Below are 11,823 nucleotides of genomic sequence, written 5' to 3' on the forward strand. Positions count from 1 at the left end.
GTTATTCGAAATGTCTTTATCTTTTGCAATAGTTAATGTTAAGATGAGGTGTTTTGGCATTAAGGTGTTGCATTGTTGAAAGACCCCCGTCTGACTTACTGCGTAATATTTTTCCTGGCTTAAAATAATGGACATATTATCAGATAACTCTGGATTGGCCTTTGAAAATATTAAGATGAATTTGCAATTTAAAATTCTTTCATTCTCTTAAAATATTCTAAAAGAAACCTATAAAACAGTAGCGTATACCATTTTAACACAATAGTTATAAATAAAATGCTATATTATTCTCTTATATTTGAAATACTGTAATACTAAATTTCTTGCTAAAATGGCATCTGCCGATGTAAGAATCTTTGAGTTGATGACTATTGGGAATGCAGTGTTCTTCCGTTCATTAAAAAAACTTGCTCGAAGACGTACATATACAGTTTAGCTTTGAAATGTAAATGCACTGGTATAAATGATCTGAATACATAAATTATGCAAATCTAATGAGCGAAGTCAACGTGGAACAGAAATAACGGAAATTTGCTAATTTGCAATTTTGAAACGAAAATTTACGGAAAAGAAGACAAAATGGGAATTGTGAACGTGACCCGGTAGAGATAATGACGTAGATAATTAGGACAGTGCCCCCCTCTTCAAAGGGAGATCAATTCGGCCAACCACAGTGAACATGGCATTGGCACCGATACCAATAGCCATCACCTTTCACGAGCAAAAAACAGAGTGTTTGAATTATGTAGCGCCAATTTTCATATTCTTAAAGGGGAAAACGAAACAAGGTTACAGATCAGATGGCAGCACAGCCTATAAAAGGTGGCTCACATGTTTTTTTATCTCCATTGACTTAACATTACGTGACTGATGTTTAATCAATTAAATCAAAACTTCGGCTTCGTCTTGACATGAAACCTGATTACTTCAAAATTTTGTTTTCAATCGGTTTAACAGTAACTGAGTAGGAACAAAATTTTGTATAAATTAACACTTAAAACCTGTATGATTGATTTGAGAATAAAAATTATAGCTTATTATATTCAAGTATTTTCCAGGTAGTCACTTTACACGAACACCAGTCTTAACGGCGTTTCATTGTCAAATATGAATGATTATCGTTTCACAAATTGAGGTTATGGTAATTGTAAGTAGCATATATGATATATACAAGTGGTATATATGATATTTACAAGTAGTATATATGGTAATTATATGTATATATATATGTATATATATGTATATATGTATATATGTATATGTATATATGTATATATATGTATATATATGTATATATATGTATATATATATGTATATATATATGTATATATATATATACCATATATATATACACATATTATAATTATTTATGTAGTATGTATATGGTAATTGTATGTAGTATATATGATAATTGTATGTATTATATATATGTAATTATGAGTAGTATATTTGTTGATTATTAGTACTGTAAACAAGGTTTTCCGGTTATCTTCACTTTGGAGGGGAAGGGGTTAATTTTCAAAAAACAAAGAAGGCTCTGTACTTTGCCAAGGGTTCAAGTTACCTCCTCAAAAAATTTCATTTAAATCGATTCAGTGATTTAGAAGTGAAAACGAACACACTCACATGATATTAGTATGGATGTTCTAGTCTGGCACCGATTATACTAAGACCACGTCGTTGAATAACATTGGTCAAAGGTCATAGCTTCTCCTTATAATACATTTTGTGCATTTTTTCAGCATAGTATATAATTGATTATAGGTTGTTTGAAAAATCGTGGCGTAGTCTTCACACTCCGCGTAATTTAAGTTTAATCCAAACACGAAAGCATGGCGTAATTATATTGTTGTCAGCTTAGTCATGGGGTAATTTACGGTAATCCTCTCTAAACGTGGTGTATTCTTGCTTTAATTAATATTAGTGTAATCCACCTAATGATAGTGTATATTTTCTTGTTATCAGCTTAATAACTTCGTAATGTTGGTGTAAAACGCTTAATCATGGCGTAATTTGGGAGTATTCAGCATAATCTTGTTTCAGTTTGCGTAAACCCCGTTTACATAATCGGCGTACAAGCACACTGTAAGTGATGAGCCCCTCGTTTGACATTTTCACCTCGAATTACGCTTGAGCACAAACTCCCTCCTTGGTACAAAATAGTAGATACAAAAGATATAACGAAAACGAATATAAAACGTGTGAGATATAACAAATACAAATAGAAAACGAACAGCATATATCTGAAATAAGTGCGCTAGCACCATTATACTGTATATGTAGGACTGAAGAGCTTGTATCCTCTTAGAAGTTGATAAATAGTTTAAATATCATTAGTATGTAATTAATTCTACTTTAAACACGGTATGAAAGATTTGCATATATTGTTTTACTGTAAGGTGACTTTATAATTGGTATCTTCTGCATTTACATATTCTGGAACATCCACTTCTGCATGACCATAACGGCCTACTGCAATTCATGTCCTGTATTCAACAGATTTTTTTCTCAAAAACTGTTATTATAAAATATGGTTATGCGGACTACGAGTCGCTATTTTAAATGCAAGGCAATATGAATATTATTCTTCTGTGTGGTACGCGGACTAATTATACTAATGCTTTTATAACCTACCATTTTTTCTATAATTACTATACAGAATTTTGCAGAGTCAGAAAGTATAACGATATTTTTCTTTTTCCAAGATAATAGGTTTCGGTCGAACCACAAAAATCGTGCATGAGTATAACAGTAAAACCATCGCACGATTTATACATTTTCTTGAATTGTATCTCTTACAAATTTTTGAGAAAATAGTTTGTTAGTTTGTATGATTTGTTCTTTTATTTAAACAGAAACAATTCGGTACCAAATTTGACCACCCTGCATGGTTAGTTAACAAAAAATGTCTTAGTGGACAAAGACTAGAAAAAGTAAAAGATTAGAGAACAAAATGGAATGACTGAAGTCCAGATATTTTAAAATTTTTCAGTTTAAAGACATGATTAGCTTTTTTCACCAAAATTACATTTGCTCAAAATATTTATTATGGAATTTTGAATTTTTTTCGAAAGAGCACTTGCAAGGACAGAGTATAACCCGTAGTTTTTTTGCTTTATGTATAACCCCTCATTTTATTGAAATTGAGAGATACAAAAAGTTTGTTTCGGAAAGAAAAACAATGAATTATTGAATAGGTGTGGACCCAAGTTCTATTTAGCGTTTAGTGTTCACATATAGACAGGAAACGCTTCAATGTTTCCAGACCCTTAAAGCCCCCGGACAAACCTTAGCAACTTGTCAACGAAGGTATAATGTATTTATGGACTTACTAATGCATTTTAGATGACTATTAAAAATGCTACCTTTTCATTTTTTATTTTTTTTACATTTTTTGAAACATTTTGAACTAATTTCATCAGTGGGGTCAGTGGGGGATCCCTACAGCGCTTATGACAAAAATCTGCTATGAAAAGTGAAGTTTAACTCCTTTGTTTTTCCGTATTTCTTTCGAGAAGGATAATTACTAACCGTTTGAATTTTTAGTAGTTAAAGAGAATCATATATTAAGGTAAACTCTATTCGCATTTTTCAAATTAAGAGCACGGCCATCTTTTTTCTAATGGTTTTCATAATTTCTAATGAGTGACTTGTGTTGGAAAATGATTCATAACGAAAGCCTTTAGGACAGAATGCGGATCACGTTTAGAATCGATGCTTCATCCACCAGTATACGTCATAAGTACTACCTTGAAAATTATGTATAAATAATAGGTGAAATAGGAAATTTTGGATTTTTGGTTAAATAACAAAAATTAAAGTATTTTTTCAAATAATTTAGAAGGCATAAATTGATTGCACGAAATAAATACTTTATTTTAAATTAATGATCTGTAGAAAACGAACCACTTCAATGTTTCATAACCATCATCTTTAAAATTGAAAATTTTTAATGCGTGGAATTTAAGTCAGTTAATTTTGTCAATTTATCTGTCACTTTTTCGAGTCTTTGTCTATATAAAGACTGTTTGTTTACATTTACAAATAAAGCAAAACAATTATTAATAATTAGATTTGGAAAATACCTTATTAATATTAATAATGCATCAAAAATTATTAATTAATGCCTTCGATTCAGTTCAGTTTACTTTAATAGTCACACCTGCATTACGAAAACAAACTTAAACGTTTCAGGGTGAATCAGGGCGATAAGGATTTTTTTCTAAACAGGACTTGCATGCACTTGAATTTAAGAAAACTGGACATTGGTCACTTAGAATGGATAACCATCGAACGGTTTTTAATTAATTAATTGCCCCCCTCCAAGAATTTAGTTTTTAAACCATGGCCCAGCTAATTTTTAAAGTAGACATTTGTCCAGGCAGAGCTCGGCATTTTCTATAGATTATCCACAACTTGGTGGATAACCGATCATTTATAAATAAAGTTGTGGATATAATACGATTTAACATTTAAGTTCTGTGGATAATTTTCGAGTATGGATAAAGATAACATAACGTGGATAATGGATAATGCTGAGCTCTATGTCCAGGGGCACCGCTTTATTCTCAACCTGTGGTGAATTATATACTTTCCGTCGTCTGCTATTTTTACTACCCCAATATTTTTACGGATTTCGCAATGAAATCACGATGATAATTGAAGAGCCTATTCAAAATCTTTGTGAAAATTTAAAGCATTCGATGTCATTATTTTAAATTCTTTAAAATAAGCGTGGCGATATATTTCCGTCTTTACACTAATAAACTTTTAAACTTAAGATGCCCGCGGGTTTATAAAAGTTAAACGCGGGTTGAATAAAGATGTTATAAAAATGACATCAAAAAGGATTTGGGCGATGATTTTAGGTAGAGCTTCCGTCGCTTCTCTATACGACTCATCTTCAAAAAAATAAACCCTTATATAACAAGCTAAACCTTTGCCTTCAAAAAGGGGAAAAATGTCAAAGCAATGTATTTTTCAAGTGTCTCGTAATTTTTAGCTTCCAAACCAAGTTGTATATAGCAACGTTACGGAGAGACGAGTACCTGCATTTTATTCCTTAAAAAGAGATCTAAGGGCGATAAAAAGATCAAACTGGGCAGTTTCATTCATTGAAAATGCTAATCCCCATGGGAGAGAAGAGGCAAGTTTCATGCCCAGAAACGTGGCCTCACAGAGGACGATTCTAATTTTTGTAGCCGCTAGGTATATTTAATACAACTCCACAGCTAACTTGGAAAACTAGTGTGACTGATGACATCTTTCAAAAACTAAATGACATGGCGGAGCCGCCACTGCAGCTAAAAAGACACTGGGTGGATCACTACATCTTAAACTCTTAACGATGTAGAAAGGTTTTTAAGTTAAAGGACAAATATCAGTGATGAATAACGTTTTTTCGGTTCCAATTCAAATCACTTAATTGGCAGGATGCCATTGAAAACTTAATTCCTCTAAGGGAAACATAGGATATTTATCCTAGAAATATAGGTGGAAATTGGTGTAAATTATTTGAGAACATTTGTTTAAATTATAGGAGGAAATTGGTGTAAAACATTGGTAGAAATTTATGAAAAATTTAGGAGAAAATTTAAGAATTTTTTTTAATGAAATTGAAATCGTTATATGAAGTACGAAGGAACCATTTTTAGTTTCAAATTAAAAAAATCACGATAAATCTATCAGTGTATCAGTGATAAATTATCGCGTATGTTATGAACGTTGCCTATTGGTTTTAAACAAATTGGTTCATCACCTTCATTAGGAATGGTTAATTTTACCTGAATTTTCCATTTCAGTTTTAAGTAGGCTTTCTATCAATTTGAAATTATAGGAAAGTATAGGAATTATAGGAGAAAATAGGGACTTAGGAAAAGTGGTCATCCTGAATTGGAAATAAACACATTAAATTTAGAGGGGCTGGAATTTGCTAAAAAATTACTTTTAGCAATTCAAGGTTTTGGTTACAAGCATACTGGAATTTTAGTTTTAAATTTCGAGATTTTAGTAAAATAAATTTCTTTGTTGTTTGTTAGATATCAAATGACCCATTAAAAATAGTAATTATAATAATAAATGCTACAGACTTTCTGAGAGTTAGTTCGAGAATGATGGGAGAATTAACTATACACTCGCCTATGACAAACTTATGGGGCATATCTTATGAAATTTTGCTAATACATTTGAAAATGATGGTAAAAAGCCTTTGATTTTAGCATTCATATTAGTTAAGTTAGTACGATCCTTTATTTTTAGACATTTTAAATGCAGTCTTTATCAGATATGACACCCCTGAAAAGCTTGTCCATCGACATTTTGAAAACGAGCGAATGTGATAGAGGCACCTTTATGACATGCACAGTCTTATCTCGTCCAGACTTTTTATTAATTTTCGAAGCAATGTTTCAGAAATCTGCCACTAGATTAATAGCTAAAACCACAAGTAGAATAATCTTACACCAAGTTCCTATGTAAGATTTTTTGCCGTAGCCTCTGTGTCTGAAAGTTCTGACGTTAAGCTTTTTAAAGTTCCCAACGGAGCTCGCGTGAATGGAGAGATAAAATTTCTAAAATATCGGCCACGACCGAGAACGAGCTTTTGAAGCAGCGCTCCACAGCGGTGGAGAGTGAAGTAAAACAGGCGGGGTTAATTTTTTATCCGAGTAAGTTCAAGCATGGAGCGTTCATCCAAGTGCACGATGTTTGCGTTTTTTATGGCAACGGTGTATCGTGTGGAGTGCAAACGTTATTAAAGAAAGCCGACGGAATTATATTTTTCTGGCGCGGAAATACTCTGAGTTTGTTTTGAGAGCCTTTTATCCATTTCTAAATTAATACATTTACACCCGATTCGTTATTCGTAACTTGCTCCGCCATAACGTAAACTCCGATCGTCTTATAAGATCTCCGTCTCTCTATTGGCTGAGTAACTCACCACAAGCGGACCCAACCTCCAATCCAAAAATTGAAGTTTCGTACATTTTTTAAGGGGGGTGGAATTTTTTTAGTGAGACCCAGCTTTCCGCGGCTGATGTTAGTTGGCGCCGAGAAAAAATGTTAGTAGAGAAAACCTTTGGGTGTTCAACTACCGTTTACTCTACAGTAAATACATTCGGCCTAGCCTTGGGATATCAAGTTTTAGGAACACTCGAGATGAGACGTTCGTTAGAGAGAACTGACACACAATACCCTCATTCCTAGGCTGGAAAGCTATGTCCTTTTAGATCATCTCCTTTTGCTAAAACTCATATCTTTAATATAATATATGGAAAAATCATAAGAAAAGACAGTCGAAGTCGCAGAAACCAATCGTTACTACGCCAGGAAATTTTAACTCTTTTCCGAGGGGCTAGTCATTCGCTAAAATTTTGTACACCTGATTACTGATTTCAGAATTATTATGTGAATTCCGATGATTACAGAACGAATTCCGATGATTACAGAACGAATTCCGATGATTACAGAACGAATTCCTTGATTTCCGTGATTACGATTATTATCGGTGATTTCCATAATCTTTACACTGATTTCCCATTATTGCCGCAGATTACTTGTGATTCCAATGAGTCCAGGTTATTTTTTTTTGGTGAATGCCGTGATAACCACTGGATTCTTCGTGAATTTCGATGAATGCAGTGATTATATCTATTTCAACTGATTATTATTTTCATTTGGGATTTTCGAATTCCTCGATTGATTATTTGTGATAATTTCACGAAAGGTGTGATTACCGAGGTGATTACAAAAGATTACTAGTAAATCATGTGACTATTTCTGATTTTCTCAAGATTTTACGTGATTTCCAGTGATTATCGGAGATTTCTGATTACAATTGATTACCCACAAAAATGATTTTGATTATTAATGATTTTCTAAGAATTCTAGAAATCAAGTAATCGATTTCTGCGGTTTTGTACACCAGACTATTCAAGTGACTAACCCCTCATTTTTTTCTGATCGCCATATTTAATATTAATAATAAATTTGAATACAATGTTTCAATTGAACAGGTTTTACTTTTTACTGTAAATCGCTCCAAGATTATAATTTACACATTCAAACAAATCGTAGTCCTCATGCACTCGGCCAAGAAAGTGGAATTAGACTAGCCCTTGATCCAGACAACATTCAAAAATATGAATAACTTATAACTTTACTTATAATTCAGGGTTTTATGAACTAGTATTTAAAACAGTGAAGTAGCCGTCGCTTTAAACACACAGGCTTTGTATTATTTTCCGTAATGAATATGCACCTTTTTCTGTTTGGACTGTATAAGGAGGTTGAAGCCGTAGGCGAAAAGGCCCGCATCAAATGACCTAAACATCCATCACTCTGTGGTTAGACGTTTTTGACGAAAAAAATTAAAAAAAAAGTGGAGTTCAACTGAGAATCGCGGTGCTGTCGGAAAAACTTGGAATCGAATAATGGCGGGGGAAGTCCGTTACGTAAAAGTTTTCATTTCAAAAAAAAAATATTACTAGAATTTTGTTTAAATTTTACTCGGGTTTTTAATTATCACTTGAATAATCAGGTGCACAAACCCGGAGAAATAGATTACTTTATTTCTAGAATTCTTAAAAAATCATCAGTAATCTCAATCATTTTTGTGGGTAATCAAAGATGATCAAAAATCTCCAATAATCACTGAAAATCACAAGAAATCTTGAGAAAATCAGAAATAATCACATGATTTACTTGTAATATTTTGTAATCACCTCGTTAATCACATATTTCGTGATAAATCACACATAATCAATTGAAGAATTTGAAAATCCAAAATAAAAATCATAATCAGTTGAAATATCACTGCATCCAGTGGTAATCTCGGAATTCACCAAAAAATCACCGAAATTCATTGGAATTCAAACAGAAATCACAAGTAATCTCCGGCAATAACGGGAAATCACAGAAAATAATCGTAATGACGGAAATCAAGGAATTCATTCAGTAATCAACGGAATTCACATTAAAATTTAGAAATCAGAAATCATGGTGTACAAATTTTTGGCGAGTGACTAGCCCCTCGGAGACCATGCCTATAACTTAGAGAAAATATAGTATACCCTCCGATTACTAGCTAGGTTTTAACATTACACTAAAGATTTTTAAGTTGAATTATTTGGTTTTTTCTTTAAATATCATATTTTTGAAAGGCTCAAGAGAGTAGTGTAAAATAATTTTAATAGCCCTAACACTTTCGTGAATTTTGGCAAAACTGATCCTATGGATAGCTTATTAGTTTGGTTTGGAGAAACATCCGTAATGGTGCGAGCTAAAAATATTCATGTTACAAAGATCAACTCTTAAAGAATTATTCTACGCCTGGAAGACCGTGTTGAAATGATATTTTACTAAAGCTCGCACGCAAGTTTGGGATTTCATGGACTAATGGTAAGACTCAGAAAAATAACACTAACGCTAATTCTCACGGTGATATAGACAATTAACAGAGATGCTTTAAAGTAAGATCTTCACTCTATTCAATGGTTGGTACAAATTAACAACGTTGTCTAAATCTTCAAAATTAACAAAAATTCTAACCCATTTAAAATATTTTTGTGGTTATTTAATTGGCTGCATCTTAAATGTAAGAAATGTCGCTGTATTTAGATTTCTTATTAATATTACATCCAGATTTTTCGAGAAGAAAGCAGTTTTTGCGATTATTCAGTAGACCGATTTGGAAAATACATACACCACCGTTAGGCTTGGCAAAAGCCACAGCTAAAAGAAACACGAATTGCCAAGCCTAGGGCGTGGTAGTGGAGTCATTCTGCCTCTAGAGGCGCCCTCTTGGAGAATACATAATTGCCTACGTTTGGTGGTGTACCCCTATGAACACGTTTCTCTGTACGTTAGTTCCGAATTGGTTTATTGGTATAGATTTACGCATTGATAGATCGGTTACCTCGGGATGTTATTTAATCAACTGGAAATAACAATAATCTCATATTTTTAAGTCTACTGTTGTTTTTATAGCCATAATGCGACAGATGGACAATTTGGAAACTGATAATTGAAGACTGAATAAACATGTCTCTAATAGAATAGCTTCGTGTGTTAGAGAAATCTGCCCACTACGTTTTTGTCGGATTCAGTGATTGAAAGGTTGCATTTTACAGATAATTATTTAGAAATTAATAACAATTTATATCCAATTAAATAAAAGTATTTAAATACTTATACCTTATTTAACATCTATTTTTTTAAGTCGGTACAAAATTTTGGGAGTAAAGGAACCTAGGTGTGATATTGGATGTTTTTTTCTCATAAAAATGCACTAATTTGATATTGAAAATTGCTGTTACGTTATTTTCTCTTGATTACAGTAAATATCAGCAGAAACATGAACTGTGCCAACAGCAACGTGGAGTTATACAATAACATAAAACCAATGCTTGAGAAAACGAAGTTGGTGTTTTTTCAAGGTTTCATAGACTACCTTAATCTTTTATAAAAAATAATTATATTTTGCAAGTAACACATACATGAACCAATATGACTAAATATAATTGATAAAATTTTAGCCAGTTAATGGCGTTGAAATACTAAAAATAATTATTGAACCTTATTATTATTATTGTGCTTCTTAATTATAGATTTTGTTGGTTATTAGGATAGAATTACTGAACTTGGGAAATCATTGGTGACATCATGATAATATTAAGATTTCAATTGTTTGTCGACCTAAGAAGGCTACGACTTTTAACGTGTCAAAACTAAAATTAAAAATTATGGATGCGCTCATCAATTTTGGATAAGAAAGAAGACAGTTTTAAAGAATACGTTAAGTATGGGTAAAAGTAAAACGAAGCCCAGCCCAAACCACCTTACCCGCGAAGTTGAGATTTTGCTTGCGCATTACTCCTAATTAGTAGATGCTCACTAAGAAAGATTTTTCAAATTCGCGGCCATCTTGAAAAATGGCGGCTAGAAACGTAAAAAAAATGTTCCTTACGGAACAACATATGTATGCTTCAACAGATTTCACTAATAATTAGAAGAATAAGCCGGGCTTTATGTTTTTGGGGTTAAAAATGCCACAATCATTTGAAATTGCGGCCCAAAAATTAGCAAAAAAAAATACCCTCATTATATCTGCTAGGAATATAAATAATGAAAAACAACTTTAAATAATTTTTTTCTCGTAACAAGTCAAATTCAACTTATTTCAGTAGTTGCTAGCTAACTGTATGAAAATAACTCTAAAATATTAATCTCCATATAATTCCTTACCTCTACACGTGAAAATGGAACGAAGCTTGATGGCATTTTTAATATAGTACATTAAGTACAGGCGCTTTTTTCTTCACGCGATGGGCTGCTTTCAGCCAACTTCCGAATCCACCGCGTATTAATAAACCATGTATATATTCCATAGACTATAAAGGAAGCGCGGCAAACACAAAAAAGAAACAACAAAAAACTTTGCTGCATATGAGCCAGAAAAGCAATGAGTAGAGATGCGTGTATATACTATATTCTGCGCGCCAGATCTCCTAAATATAGTTTGCACGGAGCGGTTTTTTTTCACTAGCTTTTAATCTAATCTCCCTATTCTTCAGGCAGCGGTCCGATTAACTATAGCTGTCAGGTTTCGGTTTCCCATATCTAAAAGGCTCTTTAAACGCCAGATATCCTTGAAACAAGTCACTGCATTAAACTATTAACAGAAAAAAAGAGACTTTCTTTGTACACAAAGAAAAAGTGAAAGATAAGTGGGCAAAATGAAAACGCTGCATGATGCTCTAAAAATTTAATTTTTCAACTTTAAAGACTATTATGAAACGTTAAAGTTCTTTTGGTTCATTGAATTTT

General features: G+C 32.6%; 1 long non-coding RNA gene across 1 annotated transcript in view; it reads right to left on the reverse strand.

The window, feature by feature from the left end:
- The window catches only part of LOC149610710 (uncharacterized), a 47,406-nt gene extending 35,922 nt beyond the window's left edge, over window positions 1–11,484 (reverse strand). Inside the window, exon 1 of the long non-coding RNA XR_016376632.1 lies at window positions 11,242–11,484. This is a non-coding gene — a long non-coding RNA (uncharacterized LOC149610710). The remainder of the gene's footprint in view (window positions 1–11,241) is intronic.
- Window positions 11,485–11,823: the final 339 nt, after the last annotated feature.

Source organism: Phalangium opilio, unplaced genomic scaffold (assembly GCF_054372755.1).
Source record: "Phalangium opilio isolate 3A_F unplaced genomic scaffold, DU_Popi_V2 ptg000329l_1, whole genome shotgun sequence".
NCBI classification, from domain to species: Eukaryota; Metazoa; Arthropoda; class Arachnida; order Opiliones; family Phalangiidae; genus Phalangium; species Phalangium opilio.